Source organism: Berghia stephanieae, chromosome 7, assembly GCF_034508935.2.
Source record: "Berghia stephanieae isolate SIO BIC M18660-M18661 chromosome 7, UCSD_Bste_1.3, whole genome shotgun sequence".
NCBI lineage: Eukaryota > Metazoa > Mollusca > Gastropoda > Nudibranchia > Aeolidiidae > Berghia > Berghia stephanieae.
The window spans coordinates 6,895,184-6,902,337 of NC_088366.1; the positions used below are offsets into that span (position 1 = coordinate 6,895,184).

Consider the following 7,154-nt stretch of genomic DNA (forward strand, 5'->3'; position numbering starts at 1 on the left):
GTAAATGCTGCTTGGTTAAAAGAAGCCATAAATAATATTTTAATTAAATTACACACAATTGGATTTTTTGTTTTATGCGTTATCTCAGATAACAACAGAATAAATAGGAATGCTTTTTCATCGATGGCTGGTGGAAAACTTCTTCATGATGTACCTCATCCTTTGAATCCTGATCTACGTTTATTTTTCCTTTTCGATTCTGTTCATCTTTTCAAGTGTATTAGGAATAACTGGCTCGTGCAGAAAGATGAGGAGAAAACATTCATTTTCCCAAACCCAACTACCACCACTGAAATTCAATTGAAAGCATGTTTTTCACATCTGAAGAAATTGTATAATGAGGAGAAGCCATCACCTGTGAAACTTGCACCCTCTTTAAGTTATAAATCTCTACACCCAACAACAACGGAGAAACAGAATGTAAAATTAATGTTGAATATTTTTAACATCAGGAACGTCACAGCTTTGGAGCATTATGAAAGTAAATGGCAGTTAGACACCCAAGGCACACGGCTATTTATTTCCTTTTGCATCAAGCTATGGAATATTTTTAATGTTAAACACCCTTTTAAAGGAATCAGATTGAGGGATGACAGCTGTAAACCAATAACTGTATTCCGATATAGCTTTAAGTATGTCTTGTGTTAGGAAAATTCCAGACTGATGATCTAGAATTTCGATTCAGTCAGTACAGGCAGATGAGTGGATGTAACTTTCATGTTTCAGTGCAGCAAATTCTTGAAGGTGAAAAAAAGCTGAAAATGTTGAGTGTGCTGAAACTTGTTTCTGCGTCCAATGGAACTATCAAGCTGAAGGACATCTTGGACCCTCTCGAGGAAACAATGTCACATGTAACCTCAACGTCTTGTGACAGTGATTTTGATTATTTCTCACCAATTTTATGTAATTGTGCCAACATTGAAATAAGTCAAGAGCAGTTGAAAGCCCTTATTTTTATAGCTGGATACTGCATTGTGAAACCACTGCGTTTGTATTGTAAACATGATTTTTGTGTTGATCGTCAGTTGCATGTAGAAGGATCAGAGGAAACCTTTTCTTACATTTCGTCCTTGGATAGAGGTGGATTAAAGTGGCCCTCTGATTACGTTGTACAAATCGTATCAGAAATATTCAAGATTTTTCAATTTCTAATTGCAACTGAAGACCACGAGCAGAAATTTTTATCTAGTTTTAACCAGCGACTTCTTGTCATGAGATTAACAACAACGACTGACGGACTTGAATCTGTATGGGGGAAAGTGTCATGAATGTGAAAAAGACCACAAGGATATCGTTACAAAGCTTTGCAAACCAGCCATCATCTTTCTGAATAATTATTCCAAAATTATGTCAGACAAAGCGTCTTCTTCTAAGAACCAAAGGAAATTGAAAACATTTACCAAGAGAATCTAATTAATTGTTTACATCCACTCATCGAAACACCAGTAGCTTTGAACTGTTTGTTCCTTTTACCTTCACCTACACATATTTCTAATGCAGCCTCAATCATTTTGATTGTGACGGTCCCAAGCCCGACTTAAATGCAGAGGGAAATATTTTGTGATAAATTCTTTGGATTTTACTGTATAACTCAGAACTGGGCGAAAAGTGTGCAATTTTCATATCGGAGGTGAGTAGTCTATATTACTTGATAATCATAATGATTTCAACCGGTGTTTACTTATTTTAAGTATTAAAAAGTGCTCGAAATAAACCTCCTCACCCTCTTCCTCCTCCTTCTACTACTACTACTACTACTACTACTATACTACTACTACTACTACTACTACTACTACTACTACTACTACTACTACTACTACTGCTACTACTACTCCTGCTGCTGTTACGCTTACAACAAATATTAATATTACAACTACTACTACTTCTACTACTACTACTACTACTACTACTACTACTACTACTACTACTACTACTACTACTACTACTACTACTACTACTACTACTACTACTACCACTACTACCACTACAACTACTACTACCTTTACTTTAATGTTTTCAAGATTAGATTACTGTAACATGCTAATGTACAATATACCAAATAATGTTGTCAACAAACTACAGCGGATTCAAAATCAAGCTGCTAAATTAAGTTTGAAGAAAAAAAACAAACTGATCATGTCAATGTCACACCTTTGTTATGGACCTTGCATTGGCTCCCTGTCAGGTTTAGGATTAAGTACAAAATTGCTGTAATGTGCTTTAACTATTTTAATCAAACTTCTCCAGCTTATATATCAGATTTGATTAATGTCTATTCTATACTCCCTCACGTCCATTAAGATCTAGCGGTCAATTAAATTTATGTGTTCCAAAAAAAGGATCAAAGACATATATGCGGATCGTGCATTTATTCATGCTGCTCCCGCTGTCTGGAATTCCTTACCATTTAGCCTCAGGAACGGGGTAATGGATTCCGAGTCATCTTTTAAAAAGAAATTAAAATCTCATCTTATGGAATGCTCACTAGATTAAAACAAAAATACAAAACAAAACAAAACAAAAAGAAGCATCCAAATTAGTAGACAACGCGTTTTTCCCTGATGTAGGCTAGTAAAATAGTTTTAAATTTCATAAAATTTTAACGAATAACTCTACCTGATAATAAATTTCTTTAGGTAAACATAGACGATTTGTGAGATGGCTCTTACCCTCAGATGGTTCACATTTATCAGATTGTTTATGATTTCAAATGCATTAATATTGATTTCTAATAATAATGTTATGTATTTATGTGTATATTTATATCATATGCGGATATTTGTGGGAATATGAGTGCTTACGTATAAATGTGTGTGTGTGTGTGCGTTCGTTTGTATGCCAATTTCTTTTAAAACTGATGTTTTACATCGGTGAATATTGTGCGCCTAGAGCTGTTTTACTATGGGATTAGGCGCTATATAAATAATCTTTATTAAAGAACAGCCAAGATATATGCGGCTGTGTGGCACTCACTTCCGGATTGGAAGGTCCTGGGGTCGAGCCTCGCCAAGGACTCACATTCTCTCACTGTTCTCATGTGTATGATTTCCTATCCGCTAAGAGCGTTGTCTGTCAGAAGAAAAAATCGCCTAATGTTCTACTTGTTACGTGTTGCTGCTAGTCATGGATCCTTTGTAAAGTGCTTTGAGCATGTTTGGTGGATATTGCGGCTTATGAAAGCTTTTTTAAATATTTATATATATATAAAAAAGATGCAGGATGATGACGGGCATGCGCTACTTTATGATGTAGTATAAACCATTCCTAATATATGATTTTGCTAAATAGGCCTACACTCAAATTTTACGAGTGTATCTGGTGGCAAATATTAGACACTCGTTGCCACTGTGATTTTGATGAAACTTGGCTTATACACAGATACATGAATTTTCATAATACGGCTTCAAACAAGCGATCTGAACTTCAATTTATAATGTAGTAATTTTTCTCAAATGACAGCTTGATTGAATGTGACAAGATCCTTTTACTTAATACAATTCAATTTAGTGTGGTCTGTAGTTGTTTGCCTAATATTAGAATGCACAGAATTTGAATTTTTATTGACTTTAAATATTGAAAACAACATGCCTTTGGCTTTCCATTTGTGCCATTCAGCTTTTGACCTAGTCCCTGATTTGAGTACCACGTCACAAATTTAAGTTCTTCGAGAAAACTCTCGACTTACTTTCTTATTCTTCTAACGTACTGAACTGTAACACCTTTGTCTCAGTTGGAGAAAATATTGCAATTTTTAAATATTTAGGTGTTTATGTTATGATCTTTTATATTATTCCGTGTTTTTCAGCTTCCATCATATCATCCTGAGGAAAGTTGGCTAATTTATGACTTTTGTGTCTATGAATGCAAGCAGGGCAAAAAGCGATTGACCTCAAGCAAAGGAGTTCGCCCTAACCAGAGGTAGGAGGTTGTTTTTGGACGGGGGCAGGAGGTGTTTTTTTACTTTTACATATTTTAAAAAAATGAAAATATTATATGCACAAGGTTATAATATTTCAGAATAACTCGGAAGTAAATTATCACCATCAGCTTTTCTATCTTGATTGCCAAGACAATTTTAATAAAGCAATCAAACTAATTCTGAATTTTAAAACATCCAGAGGAAGAGGCAATGTGTGCCTATCTGCAGCTCATTTACAGTCTTCAGTGGGCGGGCTGCACGATGTAATGCAGCACGACAATAGTTCAACTATTACCAGAACAGTTTTAAAAAGTGAAAGACTTGATTTGTTCATTGTATCTGATTGCGCTGGATTAGTATTATTATTGAATATCTTATTAAGATTTATTTTCAATTGCTCTATAATCTGCATGTTGAAATCCTTCACAATTGAGTTATGCAAGTGACAACGCTATTAATATTTTATCATACTATGTTGTGGATAATTTTATTATTTTGTAATAAAAAGTTTTTCTTACCATGCAAGACTCTGAAATTAATACTGGCTTCTGAGGGTTACAGGGGCTAATCACCACCATGAAAATCACCCATGTGATAAATTGGTAAGACTCATTCATTTTATAGTTATTTTCCATGACATTTTGTCCCTGCAGTTTTTCGCTGCCGAAAATTTTACACTTGACAGCAATTAATCGCAAATTCTATTTTAGTCGCAATGAGACTTAACTTTTTAAAATAAATATGTAATATTTTTTCTTTTCTTGTTACTTTATATTTTCAGTACTTAATTGTCCCTCCCCCCTCCCTCTATTGAGTGTAATATATAGTAATAGATTAGTTAGGTATATGCACTATTGACACCAGGACCAAATGTTTAAAGGACAACAGCCATTCCAACTCATATTTTATTACGATACATTCAAGGTGGCGCACTGAGATGGAGAGATGATGACCAGCTTGTGACAAAATTGACTGTTCCAGAATTTGTAATTTTTTTTATTAAAAAAAAAATTTCTTGGAAGGGTTCTGGGCAGAGAGTTCACATTTTTCTATCGCTTATATTTGTTTTCCCTTTCCATGTTGCTCCCTGTCTTTGTTATGGATTAAGAATGCTAATTTTTTTCCTGGTCCTTGCGGGGTCTTTAGTTGGGAGGCAGACAGTCAAATACAGTACCTTTCTTCTTGCGATGATTTTTTATACTGTAAATCATCTCTCTGTTATGTACTGTTATAGTTATAGGTTTTGAATATTATTGCATTATGTAAATGTTTTAGCAGGATCCTTTGCTTGTGTCTCGGTGAGACTTCGAGGTAATGTCAAAATTGGTACATCTTTGAGGTGCTCGTGAAATCTACTGTTCCCTATTTATTGAATCAGTCACCATATCATCATCCTTTTTATAGTGTTGCAAGCGCTATTAAGTCCTGTAAGACAATATAAGCAGATCTAGGTGGGGGTATTTTTTTGGGTCTTTTTTTTTTTTGTCTTTGTTTTTTTTTTGGTTCCAGATAAGGAATTTTAAGATTTGATGGTTGTCCATAGACTTTTCAAAATATAATTTGAATTTGACTATGAGTACGGTGCAATTATAAGTGCTTGATTTCTGAGGACTAATTATAAATGGTGACCACTCTATTGCGTTTTTGTATGCCATGAAAATGTTACAAAGACAATGAAGCGACGCTTTTTGGGAATTCTGCAGTCATTCATTTAACCCTTGAATTTGATGAGTGCCTGTTGCATTTTAGTTCATTCAAGTATTTTAGAGTGACAAACACAACTCGTGCATTATGGGTTTATATGCAGATTTTTGTCTTTAAATTGTCAATAAAAATAAAATGCTTTTTTTTGTTTTGTTAGCTGGCAGGTCTGAATTGAATGCTATTGCATACAATTTTGTACTTTTAATCTTTTTTCTTTTTACATTTAGCCATCCTCACTTTATCCGGAGAATCGCCTGCCCCTCGTGAATGAGACAGTGAAGGCTATGGCTAAAACAAAGGTGTCCACAACCCAACTTAGGCAATACGTTCAATCAAGCCAAGGATAAAATGTATTGCCTAAAGATGTTGAAGATGAAATGGAGGTTGTATATTTCTGTGCTTTACTACGTAGAAAAAAAGACAAATGGAAAGAGAAAATAATATTGGGTGCATCCTTTAATGACCCAAAGATTGCTCATGGGTCAAATCCATAGACTATGGTGATCTCCGATCTTATCCTAAAATGTTTTTTTTGGAATCACCTCACTTTACCCAGTTGCAAATGAGTACCAGTTCGCTGATGAAAGTAATCTTTGACAGACTAGCGTCCTTTCAAGAGGATAATAGAGGGTCTGCATGGCTCGGCGGTACGGTCTTTGCTTCGTACCCGAAAGGTAACAGGTTCGAATACTGTGCTGTGTGACCTTGAGCATGTCACCTCACCCTAGCTTAATTTGCGGCGCTGCACTGCGGCTAACGCCTGGGTTATTCCAGTCTTCCTTAGAATAGACCCTCGAGAAAATTTTCCTCTATGGGATGAATAAAGGGAATTTTTTTTTCAATTTTAAACTGTTATCTGTATGCTCAACCATAAAGAAACATGGATAAGTTTCGGCTCTATACGCTTAGGAGGCAGGATGGCCGAGTGGTTGGCGCTGTGTACTCTGGACATAGTGGTTCTGTGTTCGATTCCGACCGAAGCCAATTTTCACTTTCCTGGAGCAAGAAAATTTACTCCAATCACTCACTCCATTCAGGTGTAAAAGAGTACTTGTCAAGCTGGGATAGTAATCTGCGATAGAATATCAATCAAATACATACGTTTATTGTCCGCTTCACGCTATTGAAATCGGGATAACTCCTGCACCATTGGCTACAACGCCCCTAAGAACTTAATTTGTCTGACAATGAGCTCAAGTGGCTCAGAAGGACTTACTTAAGGACAGAATATTTTCACTGAGAATTCCCGAAATAAATAACGATAAAGATAATTGATCCCACAAGTTACCGAATAGATGTGCGACCGGTATTAGACACGTTACTTATGTGTCACAATGTGTGACACTTCTTAAATTATTTTTATAAACATACGTCATTTAAATTGCCGAAAATCTTATATTGCTATGCATTCTTTCGATACGTGGTTTCATCACATAGAATTATATTTTGAATTGTACTTGATTTTTTATACTCAGAATTGAAATAAATAAATAAATAAATAAAAAATAAATAAATAATAATAAATAATAAA

General features: G+C 35.0%; 1 long non-coding RNA gene across 1 annotated transcript in view; it reads left to right on the forward strand.

Annotated features, from left to right (window-relative positions):
- The first annotated feature begins 1,378 nt into the window (after positions 1-1,378).
- LOC144976430 (uncharacterized) overlaps positions 1,379-7,154 on the forward strand; it is a 17,752-nt gene continuing 11,976 nt past the window's right edge. The window contains exons 1-3 of the long non-coding RNA XR_013646105.1: positions 1,379-1,630; positions 3,806-3,918; positions 5,851-6,006. This is a non-coding gene — a long non-coding RNA (uncharacterized LOC144976430). The remainder of the gene's footprint in view (positions 1,631-3,805; positions 3,919-5,850; positions 6,007-7,154) is intronic.